Source organism: Balaenoptera ricei, chromosome 6, assembly GCF_028023285.1.
Source record: "Balaenoptera ricei isolate mBalRic1 chromosome 6, mBalRic1.hap2, whole genome shotgun sequence".
Taxonomy (NCBI): domain Eukaryota; kingdom Metazoa; phylum Chordata; class Mammalia; order Artiodactyla; family Balaenopteridae; genus Balaenoptera; species Balaenoptera ricei.
In genome coordinates this window covers 5,592,352-5,609,894 of record NC_082644.1, presented here as the reverse complement: position 1 = coordinate 5,609,894, position 17,543 = coordinate 5,592,352, and the positions used below count along the sequence as shown (strand labels likewise).

The following is a 17,543-nucleotide window of genomic DNA, read 5'->3' as shown; positions in this document are numbered from 1 at the left end:
TCCAAGCTCCAGCTTGAGTTATCTCTGAGTTTGCAGAAATCTTCTTTGGACCCACTGCCAGCACATCTATGTCTAGGGGTCAAGCATCGTGATAAACATCACACTCATAAGAGCAGCCAGAAGTGCTCTCCTTCTGGGCTTCCCAGACTTCCCACTTCTAGTCTCAGATACTTTTGTTACTCAGATTATGAATACCAGGGAATACTAACCCATCAGGCACATTTGCCATATCTACATCGAGGAGTGTAAATTCAAGTAACAGGCAGTAGCAGGAAAACAATCATCTCAGTGCTGTTACAAATAATGCCAAGCCGGAAGAAGACATTTCATGACAAAGTGTTCTATATGTGTGTGTGTGTTTTCATGTGGAAATTTTTGGTCTTTCTATCTTGAGAAGGCTACCAGCGCAATTCCCAATTTTGAAGAACTCATCCCTAAAAGTGAGCTCTTTGAATTTACTTTTTGTATTGGAAGTGCTCGCTGTGGTTAAAATGTTTTATGTTAGTTCTTTTTGTAAGATGCCCATTTCGCTCAGCTTCCTAACAAACACTCTCCCTGGGAATTATTGCCAAAATATTTTGAATGTGATACGTTTTTAAATGTGTTTTTCTTTAGTGATACACACTGAAATATTTACAGAGAAAATTATATGCTGTCTGGGATACGTTTAAAAATAATATGGGGTGAGAAGTGGAAAAGAATATAGATGAGACTATCAGCTAATAATTGTTGAAGCTGAGTGATGGATATACGGGGAAGCTTCCTACTTTTGCACATGTTTAAATGTTTCATTATCGAGAAGTTAACATTGGAAAGCTGTCTCATCGAGTACCAACAGTCTTTTTCCTCTGTCTCAACATTGATCTCAACATTTCTAACTCCCTTTAAAATGGTATTTTATAAAAAGAGATGTATCTAATTCTTGAGAATGGTGTATAGAACCCAGATGGGCAATTCTGGAGAGTCCATATCTGTTCTGGGCTTTAGACCTTACTCCGCATGATTGTTCTTAGAAACTGCAACTGGTCACCAATAATGTAATTACTTTAACTTTACTATGTCAGCATTCGCCTCCCTCCTTTCTTGTTTTGACTCATTGAAAAATAAGCAAGGACTGAATGCAAGGGGAGACCATGGATAATTCATACTTTTGATTGGTGTAGCCTAAATGGAAGGCAACCAGGCTTTTATTGGTTTAATTAATCATAACTGAATGATAATTCTTCTGAAATAATATTACATTATTATTGGAAGAGCACTAAACTACTCTAGGAATTGAGAGATCTGAGTTGGGCTTTGCCTACACGTATGTTAACATCTTTTCCCTTCTGTTTTCTCATGTGTAAAATGCAATTCCAGTAGCTTAGTTTTTATGAGTTTTCAGGCTACAGCGGGCCCAGGACGACCCCTGTCTTGCTCACTGGTGTATTCCTAGCCCTATCTTAGTGCCTGGCATCCAAGGGACATGTGTGCTTCATAAATACTATGAGTGAATAAAATGAATGAATGAGCTACTAAAACTCTTAAGAGGCACTCTTCAGTCCTCTTACTAACTTTGTTGTACAATCTGATCCTTTCAGAAAATAGATTTTATGAGTCTCACCAAAGACGCTGAACTTTTGCAGGCCTGGTCCAGAGTCTCAGGTCTGCTTCTGTGAACTTTAGTTTTCTTATCAGTAAAATAACCATAAGACTGTTACACCACAGAGAATTGTTGGTAGCTGTTCACGGGCGACTCAGCAGGCCCGTCAAGCCTCCAGAACCTACTATGTAATGTGAAGGGTCAAAAATAGACACACTATACAATACTCTTAAGATACCTTCGGGCTTTCAAATGCAGCAAATTTCTTCCATTAATTTACTATTACAAATTCTTACCTAAACCATTTTTTCAGGTCTGAACTGGGCGTTTAGTTTTCCTTTCCATTCTTTTAATTCCAGACACAAGAAAAGGCAGGGACTTATGATATTCTCCCCACACCCCTTTATCATGTCCCTACATTGCAACCTTACAGCCAACTACATATGTAAACACTAAAGACTTTATTTCATTTTTAGTTCAACTCCAATAGGCTGTTTCTCTCTGAGGCTGCTTCAGTCTCTCTCAGTGGGAAGTCGGAGAGTTTCTATATTATTCAACTCTTTTTAAAAACTCTGAGGCAAGACCCCTGTGGAGAGTGTTCAGTAATTGGTCTCCAGATCCTGCTGATAGGAAGCACTCTGAAAGTCCTCAAACATCCCAGGAACACAATTCCATCTGCTTCGCTAGGTGCATATGTCAGAAGCAGTAGCAGAGTGTGTATCCACACTTTTACTCCTTTCCTTTGGTATCTAATTATTTCGTATCTAATATACAGCATGGTAAGATATATGCAGATGAATAGAATAGGATCTTGCAAAATTGGTAATTGCTATATTATTTAATGTGCTACATTATTTAATGTAACTACAATATAACCAAATGTTCCAACCACAAAATCAGTGGGTGTTAGCAATAAAATGGTCAACGGTTTTAATGCTTCTCTGCAAAACATAATCCTGGTTGAGCAACTACTTAGAATATACTGTAGAGAAGTGACTTTACATTGAAAAACATATTCACTGTTTAGTCACATATTATACATTTAGAGACATAATGCTAGGAATTTTACTAAAATGAATAAGCAAGCATGCACAAGTTAATTAATAGATAATGAAAGTAGTATTCATTCTAAAGTGCTTACCGATAATAATTTCTGATTCAGAATAAAATGAAGTATGGATAAATTTTTTTTTTATTTTGCAAAGTCCTAGTCATTGCTCTGTGTGTATATGCACACACATTTGTAACCATGCAGGTTTATGTGTCTATATGTGTGTGTCCATATATATGTATTCAGATATATATGAGAATATATATAAACATACATATGTATCAATACCCATGTCTAATTCAATTTTAAGTGAAGTAACTACACTTCCTTCTCTGAAATTCTCTAGTCTGTTATCCTCAAGTGCTATTTATACTTGCTCTTTCTTTAGATATTTGCTAATGCTGCTTATTTATTTGTTTTATATCTCTCTGTGTGTATATGCATATATATATATATATATATATACACACACACACACATATTACAAAGACACAACGGTAATTTCTAATTTTGCTGTCTTGAGTAGAGGGATGGGATGGATAGGGCATCAGGAACAGTTGGAAATGCCCTCTCGCTAGACCATGTCCTAAACTTACAATCTTGTGGAACAGATGCAACCTCTTCCCTTTTATCCACAGAGGACTCCACTCCTCCACTAAGACTCCCTTCAGAAGACGTAAGACACAATCCCCTCGCTCCTCAGGTATGGCATGCTCAGCCACTGTGGTGGCTCTAAAATATGTCTGTAAATTCTTTGACACTCCTTTTGTCAAGGGGTGGGGTTTATGTCCCCCTTCTTGAAGCCAAGCCAGGCTATGACTGCTTAGGAGACGTCGTACAAAGAAATGCTATTTGACCTTGGCAGCTAACAAAATAAAGGACATGCACCACCTTATTGGTATCTTTGGGACCCTTGCCTTTGGATTCCTGAGATGCCAGATAAGATAGATCTTGAGGTATCCCGAGCTTGCCATGTCAGGAAGTTAGGTCCCAGTAACAAGCTACACTCACGTGCTCCAGCCAGAGGCCAGTAACTGCTTCCAGATGCCGGCCAAGGATTTCACCCCCTAGACATCTAGTCACCTCCTGCCACCAACTTCCCAAATGAGACTCCAGCCATCATGTAGCAGAGAAAAACCTTCCTTACTGAGAGCTCTGTCTGAATCCCTGATCACAGAATGCACAGGCATTATTAAGTAAGTTTTGGGGAGGCTCATTTTGCACCAGTAGTAACCAGAACACAAAGGGGTCTTTGTTTCAGTGAAGCTTCTCTCTTCTAAGTCTGTAACAAGGTCAAATGAGTTTCTTAAATGAGTTTCTTTGACAACACAATTCCTGTGACGTGCTGGTGTGAAGGTACATGGAGAAGACCCCTAGACTCCTCCATGCTTTCAGTCTCGGGCTCCCTCTATAGTCTCAGGTTCCAAATGTTCATTTTCGTGATAACTTTGAAGATACAATAATAGTTTAGTTTGTATCATTATTCAAGAGTAAATAAAGATTAGAATTTGGGACTAAGCAGGCAAAAATGCCCCACATGCACTGTTTCTCTATTGTATTTTTCTAATAATTCTATGGTAATACTTATTTCTCCTGAACTTTAGGATGAAGATGTTACAATGATGTAGGGCTGAGACATGAATACCTTCCAGGTAACTGTTGCCTTACAGATATTTATTGTATTTTCTGTATGTGATTCTTTGCTTCAATTTCCTAATACATGTCTAATACTAAGTTGACCCCTAATGTATTGGAAAATGAGCTGTCAAAAAGTGGGCCACTAAATTTTTTAAGAAAAAAAAATTAGTGAATATCTTAATTTTTAATCTTCTACAGTGTTCTTTTGTATTTATTCTCTTCTCAGGTTTTATTTGAAAATGTAATGACTCGCTCCAGACTCAGCTTCGCAGGTATGCAACTGGACTTTGCCCACTCATCAAGACAGGTACCAGCCTTGCATTAAATTAGAAATGTATACACAGTATTATACAAATACGATGATCTTAATTATTTGTAGAAATAAATGATTTACACAGTTTGCCAGTCTCACAAAAATTTTACACTTGAACGTATTGCTTTAGACAGCTTGAAACAAGTCTTTTCTACTCTATGGAGTATTCTGTTGATCCACGAGCATCTTGAACTTACTTCAAGAAAGTTTGGTCTGTTTTGCTAAATGTTGTGCAAATGGTTTTGAGAGGAAAAATGGGGGCATCTTTTTGTTATGCATAAGCACATCTCAGCAGGTCCTCAACAAGAAAGCAGAAGGCTACTATTAAAGGAAAGATTACACATGACAGAGGAAAGATGGAGAGAATACATAGACTGATTTCATATTCAAAACAATTTAACAAACAGAAAATGCACTGCAGGCTTGTCTATCATGTCATCATAACAGTGGTCTAGGCTGAAACTAGAGGCCATCTAAGTCTCCTGTAGACATGACATGTGAGCATGACTGGCATTTGTGAATATTTCTAATGCCCTGTCCTATCCTCCTACTCCAGACAACGTAACTGGAAGTGGTTTTAAAGAACTTGAAAATAAGATGTTAAGTGGTGTAAGTGTAACTTTCCCATTTCGTATTTATACCCCAGCATATCTTACCCAGTTGTTTCTCAACAATCTAAGAAGCTTAACAAATTAACTGAGGGCAAAGCAGAGACTCTGGCAGTTCTTCCTGGACATTTGCACCCCTTCATCCTTAGCTTCCTTGTTTTTTCTCTTATCATATAAATCATTTCCTCATACATTGCCTAGTTCTGTAGGCAGAACTAGTTCTGCATAAATGTAACAAAGTGATTCTATAAAGAAGCCATATTTTCCCTTGCTGCTAGGACCTCTGTCTGTCTTTGTTCCTTATAAACCGAAGTGAAAGGACTCAGAAAAAAAATTGAAGTATTCCAGTCTCCTCTACTAGACTCAAATCTCCAGTGCCCACAACATATCTTTATCATTTACCCTGAGCAGCTAAAATGCTCCCTGGTGCTTAATATTTGCCATAAAACATCGAAATAGAATTTCTGGAACAACTATGATTAATATGCTGAGGGTTCTAATGGATAAAGTAGACTGCGTGCAAAAGCAGATAAGCAATGTAAGCAAAGAGAATGAAATGTTAAGAATCAAAATACTGTAAGATAAATGAAGAATGCTTTTGATGGGCTTATGAGTAGACTAGACATGGTTGAAAGAATCTCTGAGCTTAAGGATATATCAATAGAAAACTACAAAACTGAAAAGCTAGGAGAACAAAAAAAAAAACAGAATACCGACCATGGGACAACTACAAAAGGTCTATATAATATGTGCACAATGGGAATAACAGAAGAAGAAACGGAAAAAGGAACAGAAGAAATATTTGAAACAATAATGATGGAGAAGTTTCCCCCAATTAATGTCAGACACCAAACCTCAGATCCAGGAGGCTCAGAGAATACCAAGCAGTGTAAATGCCAAAAACATTTATCTAGGCATATAATTTTCAAATTATATGCCTAGATAAATATCAATAGAAAATAAAGATACAGAAAAAATTCTGAAAGAAGCCAGAAAGAAAAAATAAAAACACCTTACCTATAGAAAATCAAAGATAAGAATTACAAGAGACTCCTCATCAGAAACCAAATAAGCAAAAGAGAGTGGAGTGGGATATTTAAAACCCCCACCCACCCAGAAATCTGTAGCTTGTGTAATTATCCTCTAAAAATGAAGCAGAAATAAAGAGTTTCTCAGACAAACAAAAACTGAGGAAATTTGTTGCCAGTAGACCTGCCTTGCAAGTGATGTTAAAAGGAAATTATTGAGAAGTGATGTCAGCACCTTGATGGCATGAGACACTCCCTTTGTCTCTCCCCTTCAATCAATCCCATGACCAGTAGAACACCCACCACTCAACAAAGGTGCTTCTGCCCGACACAGCAGAGAGTTCCACACATCTGTACATGTAAAGGTGGGGGGACTGGGCCCTATAGAGGAGTCAGGATGGGGGGGGGGGGCAGCTGAGGCAGTGCCTGTGATCCCAGACCCTTGGCCAGAGCTGCTGAGCCCACAGCCCCAGAGAACCCAGAAGCAGCCGGGAGTCAACACACACGACTCTGGCCTCCTGGCTGCAGGGGTGCCCATGGCCCCAGGTGACCCCATCCCTCTAGCTACAGAGGTGCCCGCATCTCCAGCTCCCGGCCCTCAATGGCAGTGACTGCAAATTTGACAACCCAAGATACAGCAGAGGCACCCAGGAGCCTGGGTACCTTCTCCACCAGCTGCAGTGGAGGCTGATAACCAGGACACCCCAGAGGTGGCAGAGGTGCCCCCAGTGCCCCAGGCAGCCATGCCAGCAACAGCAGGAATATCACTGGCAGCAGCAAGGCACCAGCAACCCCGGGAGACACAAGCAGTGAAAACAAGGGCACATGGCAACATCTCTGACAGAGGTGGTATAGGGTGGTAAGTGTAGATTCGCAAATGTAACCACAGGCAGAGCAGGTAAGTGGAAACAAAAATGTGTGCCATAGCGCCACCTAATGGAAAGTAAAAGAATGGCCTCTAATTACTACTAACCTGTTGAATCATTAGACTCAAGTGGAAAAAAGCTTCACCTAAAGAGGAACTATGTATGCTACTTCAAACGTTCTGGCAAAGGAGTAACTCCATGGTAACACAGTATCACAAAAAGAAAATGACAATTCTCCAGAAACCAAACTTAAAGTCACAGAATACTGTGATCTGATAGAGAATTCAAAACAGCCGTCCTGAAGAAACTCAGTGAACTACAAAAAAACTCAGAAAGGCAGTTCAATGAGCTCAGAACTAAAAATAATGAACAGAAAAAATATCTTCCCAAGGAGACTGGAAATCTAAAATACAACCAAACAAATTCTGGAGCTGAAGAACTCAATAAACAGGGTGAAGAATGCAATAGAAAGCACTGGAAATAGAGCAGACCATATGGAAGAGAGAATTAGTGAGCTTGGAGATAGAAATCTAGAAATGATATGTTAAAAATGAGGAAATTCTATGAGAGCTATTTGATTCTTTTAGGAAGGGCAACAATTAGGGTAATGGGTATCTCAGAGGAAAAGAAACAGAGAAGGGAGAAGAACATTATTTAAAGAAATAATAGCTGAGAAATTCCCAAAGTTGAGGAAGAAACTGGATATACAGGTCCATGAATCTAAAGAACAGTTAATTACCTCAATGCAAAAAGATTTTCTCCAAGACAGACACATTATATTAAAACTAGCAAAAAATGACAAAGAATGTTAAAGGCAGCCAGGGAAAAATGGGTGGTAACCCATAACGTTACCCCCACTAGGCTCTCAGCAGATTTTTCAGCAGAAACTAAGGCCAGGAGATAGTGGAATTACATCCACAAAATATTAAAAGATAAAAACTGTCAGGCAAGAATACTCTATACAGCAAAGTTCTCATTCACACATGAAGGAGAAATAAAGGCTTTCTCAGACAAACAAAAGCTGAGCAAGTTCATCAACTGTAGGCCTGCCTTACAAGAAATGCTGAAATGACCTCTTTTACCTGAAATGAAAAGATAAAAGTACACAAAACTCTGGGTAAGGTGACAGATGGACAGACAGAATTAGAAAATTGCAACTCTATATCAGAATAAGCTGTTAAACAATTATAGCCTAAAGGTTAAATGAATGAAAGCAGTAAAAATAACTATAGCTACTTCAATTTAGTAGTGAAACAACATAAAAAGGGGTAAGTTGAGACAACAAAAACTCAAAAGGGGAAGAGAATAGTCCTTTTTCTGCTGATAGCATCTTATCTATGAGACATTTTACACAAACCTCACAGTAACCACAAAACATCTACAGCAGAGACACAAAATATAATGAGGAAACTGAGAAAAACATCACAGAAAACCACCAAACTAAAATGGTACATAGAATAGAAACAAGGAAAGAGAAAACGGAGATATAGAGCAACAAGAAAACAAAAGTAAAATGGCAGTAAAAGGTCCTCATTTATCAATAATCACCCTAAATTCAAATGGAATGAATAAACCAAAAGACACAAAGTGGCTGGATGAATTAAAAAACAAATCCAACCATATGCTGCCCATAGGAGACTCATTACAGCTCTAAAGACAAACATAGGCTCAAAGTGAAGGAGTAGAAGATGATACTCCAACCAAAGAGCAGCCAAAAGAAAGTGGGTGTAACCATACTCATCAGACAAAATAGACTTCAAGCCAAAAAAAAGTAACAAAAGACAAAGATGGATAGTATATAATGATAAAGGGAACTACTCATCAAGAAGACATAACAGTTATTAATATATATGCACCTAACACAGGAGCACCAAAATAGATAAAGCAATTATTAAAAGACCTAAAGGGAGAATTGACAGCAACACCATAATAGTAGGGAAGTTTACCACTCTACTTACATCAATGGATCTTCCAGAGAGAAAGTCAATGAGGAAACAGTGGCCTTAAATGAAACATTAGACAAGATGGACATAATAGATTTATATAGAACATTCCATCCAAATGCAGCAGAATACAAATTCTTCTCAAGTGCACATGAAACTTTCTCAAGGATAGATCATATGTTGGGACACAAAACAAGTCTCGATTAAATTTAAAAAGACAGACAGAAATTGTATCAAGTATGTTTTCCAATCACAATGATATGAAACTAGAAATCAACTACAGAAAACTAGGAAAATCACATATGTAGAGACTAAACAACATGCTGCTGAACAATCATTAGGAATGAAAAAAAAATCAAAGAAAAAAATTAAAAAACCTTAAGACAAATGAAAATGAAAATAAAACACACCAATATTTATGGGATGCAGCAAAAGCAGTACTAGAGAGAAGTTTATAGAAATACAGCCCTACCTCAAGAACAAGAAAAGTCTCAAACAATTTAGCCCTGCACCTAAAGGAACTAGAAAATGAAGCCCAAAGTCAGTAGAAGGAAGGAAATAATAAAGAAAGGAACATAAATAAATGAAATAGAAACTTACAGACAACAGAAAAGATCAAGCTCAGAACTGGTTCTTTGAAAAGAAAGATAAAACTGACAAGACATTAGCTAGACTCACCAAGAAAAAGAAAAGAGGGCTCAGATAAATAAATCAGAAATGAAAGAGAAGAAATTATAACCAACCCCAGAAATACAAAGGGGATTATAAGAGAATACTGTGAATAGCTAGCTATATGCCAACAAATTAGACAACCTAGAAGAAACAGATAAATTCTTACAATCATAAAACATTCCAAGACTGAATTATGAATAGAGAATCTGAATAGAATGATCATGAGTAAAGGGATTAAAACAGAAATCAAAAGCCTCCCAACAAACAAAATCCAGGACCAGATGGCTCCACAGGTGAATTCTACCAAACATTCAAAGGAGATGTACTACTTACCCTTTTCACATTCTTCCAAAAAATTCAAGAGGAGGAAACACTTCCCAACTCATTTTATGAGGCCAATATTATTCTGACATCAAAACCAGACAAGGACCACACACACACACACACACACACACACACACACACACACACACAATTACTGGTCAATGTCTCTATGGACATAGATGAAAAAAATCCTCAATAAAATATTAGCAAACCAAATACAACCATACATTTAAAAGATCATACACCAAGATCAAGTGGGATTTATTCCAGGGATATAAGATAGATATTCAATATCTGCAAATCAATCAATGTGAGACATCACATTAACAAAATGAAGGATAAAAATCATAAGATCATCTCAATATATGCAGAAAAAGCATCTGACAAGGTTCAATCCCATTTATGATTAAAAACTCAAAAAAATGGGTATAGGAGGAATGTACCTCAACATCATAAAGGTCACATATGACAAACTCACAGCTAATATCATATTCAATGGTGAAAAACTGAAAGCTATCCCTTTAAGACCAGGATAAGGATGCCAACTCTTGCCACTTCTATTCAGCATAGTATAGGAATTCCTAGCTACAGAAATCAGACAAGAAAAAGAAATACAAAACACATCCAAATTAGAAAGGAAGAAGTAAAACTGTCACTATTTGCAGATGACATGATTTTCCATATAGAAAACCCTCAAGACTCCACCAAAAAAAGATTAGAACTAATAAATACAATAAGGTTGCCGGACACAATCAATATATAAAAATTGGTTGTATTTGTATACACTAACAGTGAACTAGCAGAAAGAATTTTTTTAAATCCCATTTACAATTGCAAAAAAATAAAAAACCTAGCAATAAATATAACCAAGGAGGTGAAAGAAATGAACACGAAAAACTATAAGACCTTATTGAAAGAAATTGAAGAGAAATGGGAAGATATTCCATGCTAATGGATTAGAAGAATTAATATTGTTAAAACGTCCGTATTACCTAAAACAATCTACAGATTCAATGCAATCCCTATCAAAATACCAATGACATTTTTTCACAGAAATAGAAGAAAAACCCCTAAAATTTGTATGGAACCACAAAAGACCCCAAATAACCCAAGCAATCCTGAGAATAAAGAACAAAGCTGGAACTATCAAACTCCCAGATTTCAAAGTATCCTAACTATACTACAAAGTTATAGTAATCAAAGCAGCATGGTATTGGCAGAAAAGCAGACACATAGATAACTGGAACAGAATTGAGAGCCCAGAAATAAACCCACACATACATAGGCAATTAATTTATGACAAAGGAGCAAAGAATATACAATGGAGAAATGATAGTTTCTTTAATAAACGGTGTTGGGAAAACTGAACAGCCACACACAAAAGAAACTATATGTGTATATATATATAAGCTTATACCATACACAAAAATGAACTCAAAATGGATTAAACATCTGAACATAAGATCTGAAAGCATAAAACTCCTAAAAGAAAACATAGGCAGTACACTGACATTCTTAGCAATATCTTTCTGGATATGTTCCCTCAGGCAAAACAAATGGGACTTCACCAAACTAAAAAGCTTCTGCACAGCAAAGGAAAGCATCAACAAAATGAAAAGACAACCTACTGAATGGAAGAAAATATTTGCAAATCATATATCCAACAAGGGGTTAATACCCAAAATATATAAAGAACTTATACAACTCAAAAACAAAAACATCAAACCACCTGATTAAAAAATGAGCAGAGGGGCTTCCCTGGTGGCGCAGTGGTTGAGAATCTGCCTGCCAATGCAGGGGACACGGGTTCGAGCCCTGGTCTGGGAAGATCCCACATGCCGCGGAGCGACTAAGCCCGTGAGCCACAATTGCTGAGCCTGCGCGTCTGGAGCCTGTGCTCCGCAACGGGAGAGGCCACGATAGTGAGAGGCCCGCGCACCGCGATGAAGAGTGGTCCCCACTTGCCGCAACTAGAGAAAGCCCTCACACAGAAACGAAGACCCAACACAGCCATAAATAAATAAATAAATAAATAAATAAATAAATAAAATTAAAAAAAAAAACAAAACATGGCAACATAAATTAAAAAAAAAAAAAAAAAAAAAAAAAAAAAAAAATGAGCAGAGGACCTGAATAGGCATTTTTCCAAAAAGACATACAGATGGTAACAGCATATGAAAAGATGTTCACCATCATTAGGAAAACATGAATCAAACCATGATGAGAAATCACCCCACGTCCATTAGAATGGCTATTATCAAAAAAGGCAAGCAATGATAAATGCTGGAGACAATGTGGAAAAAAATGAATAGTCATACACTGTTGGTGGAAATGTAAATTCGTGCAGCCATTATGGAAAACACTATGGCAATTCCTCAAAATTTAAGACTACAGAACTACCATGTGATCCAGCTATTCCACTTCTGGTTATTTATCAAAAGAATACAAAAACACTAATTCAAAAAGATATATGAATCTCTATATTCATCACAGCATTATTTACAATAGCCAAGATGTGGAAACAACCTAAGTGCCCTTCAATGGTAGAATGTATAAAGAAGTGAGTTATACACACAAACACACACACACACAGAGTATGGAATATTAGTCAGTCATAAAAAAGATGAAATCTTGCCATTTGTGAAAACATGTATGGACCTGTATTATGCTGCGGTGAAATAAATCAAACAGAAAACAAATACCATGTGATTTCACTCATATGTGGACTACAAAAAAAATAACAAACCAAACAAAACCAAACACATAATACAGAGAAGAGAGTGGTGGTTACCAGAGAGGGAGGAGGGTTGGGGAAGGGCAAATTGGTAGGAGGGGTAAACTGTATGATGATGGATGGAAAGTAAACTTTTGATGGTGTACCCACCGTAGTGTTTACAGAAGTCAGTGTGTGATGTTGTACACAGGAAACATATATTAGAAATCAATGTTACCTCAATAAATAAATGAAAAGAAATTCTTTAGAGTGAAGTAATATAATATAGGTCAGAAGCTTGGATCTACATAAAGAAAGGAAGAACATCAAGGAGGAATAAGTGAAGCTAAAATAAAAGCTTTAATTTTTTTATTAATTGATTTAACAGATAATTGTTTAAATAATAGCAATAATATATTTGATTGTGTATGCTTATGTATGATATATATATAAATATATATATATGCTTATATATAAGTGAAATGAATGACATAAATGATACAATGGACAATAGGGAGGAATTAAGATTATTTTCTTTTTATAAGGTACTTACACTACCCTTGAAGTAGTATAGTGTTACTTGAAATTGAACTTGAATTAACTGTAAATGAATATTGCAAACTCTAGGGCAACCACCAACAAAAGTAAAAAAAAAAAAAAAAAAAAAAAAGAAGTATAACTAAGGTGCTAGGACAGGAGTGAAAATGGACTCATATAAAATGCTTAATTAAAATCCCAAAAGGCAGAAAAAGAGCAGAAGACAAAAATAGGAACAAAGAGCAAGGTCAAGCAATAGAAAAGAGTAATGAATATGCCAAGTATTTATCCAATGGTATTAATAATTACTCTGAATGTCAATGATCTAAATGCTTCAATTAGAAGACAGAGATTGTCAGAGTGGATCAAAAAACAAGATCACTTACATGTTGCCTAAAAAAACCACACTTTAAATACAAAGACCCACATACATTAAAAGTAAATGGATGGGGAAAACTATACCATAGTAACACTAATCATAAAAAGAAGGAATCGTTGTATTAATTTCAGACAGAGCAGACCTCAAAGTAAATAAAGTTATCAGAGAAAAGAAGGGCATTATGTAATGATAAAGGGGTCAAGTATCCAAGAAGACATAAAAATCTTAATGTGTATGTGCCTAAAAACTGTGTCTAACTATTTGAGGCAAAAGTAATATAACTTCAGAGAGAAATATATGATTCCACTGTCATAGTTGAAGACTTCAACACCCCTCTATCAGAAAAGGACAGATCCAGCAGCAGGATTTCAGTAAGGAAATAGTTGAAGTCAACAGCACCATCAGTCAACTGGATGTAATTGACATCTATAGACTACTTCATCCAACAACAGCAGAACACATGTGGAATATTCACTAAAATAGAACACATTCTGTGTTATAAAACATATCTTAACAAGTTTAACAGAATAGAGATGATTCAGTGTCTCCTCTCAGACCACAATGGAATTAAACTAAAAAATCAATAACAGAAAGGTAACTGAAAAATTCCAAATTGGAAGACATTAGGCAACATACTTCTAAATAACACGTGAGTCCAAAAAGAAATCTCAAGAGAAATTAAAAGATATTTTGAACTAATTCAAAACGAAAATGTAATTTATCAAAATTTGTGGGATGCAGCAAAAGCAGTGCTTGGAGGGAAATTTACAGTATTGAATGCATATATTAGAAAAGAAAAAAATAATTAAAATCAATTGTTTATGTGTCCATCTTAGGAAACTGGAGAAATAAGAGCAAATTAAATCCAACATAATCAGAAGGAAAGAAATAATAATTAGAGCAGGAAAAAAAAGAGTAGACATAAATTACTAGTATCAGAAATGAAAGAAGGGACAGTACCATAGATCCTATGCATAATAAAAGGATAATATGAGCAAATCTATTCTCACACATTTGATAACCTATACGAAAGGACCATTTCCTTGAAAGACATAATTTGCCTAAACTTACACAGGAAGAAATAGACAATAGGCCAATATTCATTAAATAAATTGAATAAATAATAACCTTCCAAAACAGAATGTACCAGGTCGAGGGTTCACTATGAGTTCTATCTATCAAACATTTAATGAAGAAATTTTAACAATTCTCTACAATCTCTTTCAGAGGATAGAAGCAGAGGAAATAATTCCTAACTCATTCTAAAAGGGCAGCATTTCCCTAATAACAAAACTAGACAAAGATATTACAAGAAAACTAGAAACCAGTATCTCTCATGTATATAGATGCAAAAATCTTCAACAAAATATGAGCAAATCAAATCAAACAATATAACAAAAAACTACAACCTATGTCCATGTGGGATTTGTTCCAGGTATGCAAGACTGGTTCAACATTAGAAAATCAATTAATGTAATCAATAACATCAATAGACTAAAATAGAAAAATCACATGATCATATCAATAGATGCAGAAAAAGTATATGACAAAATCCAACACGCACTCACGATAAAAACTCTCAGTAAACTAGGAATTGAGGGGAACTTCTTCAACCAGATAAAGAATATTTACAAAAAACCTACCGCTAACATAGTACTTTATTGTGAGAAACTAAAAGCTTTCACACTAAGGTACAAGACAAAGATGTCCCCTTTTCAATATCATATAGGAAGGAAAAAATAATTATGTCTTTGTTCACAGGAGAAATGATGATTGTCGAGGTAGAAAATCTGAAAGAATTAACAAAAGAACTCCAGGAACTATTAAGCAATTATAGGAAGGTTGCATGATAAATTAGTATACAAAAGTCATTTTCCTATAAACCTGAAATGAACACATGGAATTTGAATTTAAAACCACAATACTGAGGGGACCTTCAAGATGGCAGAAGGGTAAGACATGGAGATCATCTTCTTCCCCACAAATACATCTACACGTGGAACTGCTCCTACAGAACACCCACTGAATGCTGGCAGAAGACCTCAGACTTCCCAAAAGGCAAGAAACTTCCCATATACCTGGGTAGGGCAAAAGAAAAAGTAAATAACAGAGACAAAAGAATAGGGATGGGACCTGCACCTCAAGGAGGGAGCCGTGAAGGAGGAAAGGTGTCCACACACTAGGAAGGCCCTTCGTGGGTGGAGACTGCGGGTGGCGGAGGGAGCAGCATTGGAGCCACGGAGGACAGCACAGCTACAGGGGTGCGGAGGGCAAAGTGGAGAGATTCCCGCACAGAGGCTCGGCGCCGAGCAGCACTCACCAGCCCGAGAGGCTTGTCTGCTCAGCCGCTGGGGCGGGCGGGGGCTGGGAGCTGAGGATCGGGCTTCGGTCGGATCGCAGGGAGAGGACTGGGGTTGGCGGCGTGAACACAGCCTGAAGGGGCTAGTGCACCACAGCTAGCCGAGAGGGAGTCCGGGAAAAAGTCTGCAGCTGCCGAACAGGCAAGAGACCATTGTTTCAGGGTGCGCGAGGAGAGGGGATGCTGAGCACCACTTAAACAAGCTCCAGAGACGGGCGCGAGCCGCGGCCATCAGCGCGGACCCCAGAGACAGGCAGGAGACGCTAAGGCTGCTGCTGCCACCACCAAGAAGCCTGTGTGCGAGCACAGGTCACTCTCCACACCGCCCCTCCCGGGAGCTGGTGCAGCCCGCCACTGCCGGGGTCCCGTGATCCAGGGACAACTTCCCCGGGAGAACGCACGGCGCGCCTCGGGCTGGTGCAACGTCACGCCGGCCTCTGACGCCGCAGGCTCGCCCCGCCTCCGTACCCCTCCCTCCCCCGGCCTGAGTGAGCCAGAGCCCCCGAATCAGCTGCTCCTTTAACCCCATCCTGTCTGGGCGGGGAAAAGATGCCCTCAGGCGACCTACATGCAGAGGCAGGGCCAAACCCAAAGCTGAATCCCAGGAGCTGTGCAAACAGAGAAGAGAAAGGGAAATCTCTCCATGCAGCCTCAGGAACAGCGGATTAAATCCCCACAATCAACTTGAGGAACCTGCATCTGTGGAATACCTGAATACACAACGAATCATCCCAAAATTGAGGTGGTGGACTTTGGGAGCAACTGTAGACATGGGGTTTGCCGCCTGCGACTGATTTTTATGTTTATCTTAGTATAGGTTTTGCACTTGTTATCATTGGTGGATTTGTTTGTTGGTTTGGTTGCTCTCTTTTTTTTATTATTATTTTATTTTAATAATTAAAAAAAATTTTATTAAACATTTTTTTCTTTCTTCTTTCTCCCTTTTTTCAGAGCCGTGTGGCTGACAGGGTCTTGGTGCTCCGGCCTGGTGTCAAGCTGGAGCCTCTGAGGTGGGAGAGCCGAGTTCAGGACATTGCTCCACCAGAGACTTCCTGGCTCCATGTAATATCAAATGGTGAAAGCTCTCCTAGAGATCTCTGTCTCAATGCTAAGACCCAGCTCCACTCAACGGCCAGCAAGCTACAGTGCTGGACACCCCATGCCAAACAACTAGAAAGACAGGAACACAATCCCACCCATTAGCAGAGAGGCTGCCTAAAATCATACTAAGTTCACAAACACCCCAAAACATACCACCAGATGCAGTCCTGCCCACCAGAAAGACAAGATCCATCCTCATCCAGCAGAACACAGGCACCACTCCTCTCCACTAGGAAGCCTACATAACCCACTGAACCAACCACTCACCCACTGGGGGCAGACACCAAAAACAATGGGAACTATGAACCTGCAGCCTCTGAAAAGGAGACCCCAAACACAGTAAGTTAAACAAAATGAGAAGACAGAGAAATATGAAGCAGATGAAGGAGCAAGGTAAAAACCCACCAGACTAAATATATGAAGAGGAAA

The 17,543-nt window shown here is 38.0% G+C and overlaps 1 protein-coding gene and 1 long non-coding RNA gene across 6 annotated transcripts in view; one reads left to right on the top strand and one right to left on the bottom strand.

Annotated features, from left to right (window-relative positions):
- GALNTL6 (polypeptide N-acetylgalactosaminyltransferase like 6) overlaps nucleotides 1–17,543 on the bottom strand; it is a 1,732,831-nt gene that overhangs the window by 504,336 nt on the left and 1,210,952 nt on the right. The gene's annotated exons all lie outside the window — the stretch shown is intronic.
- Nucleotides 3,272–4,576, top strand: LOC132368158 (uncharacterized). The gene is made up of 3 exons (XR_009503929.1): nucleotides 3,272–3,336; nucleotides 4,238–4,285; nucleotides 4,498–4,576. It is a non-coding gene; the product is annotated as an uncharacterized LOC132368158 (long non-coding RNA).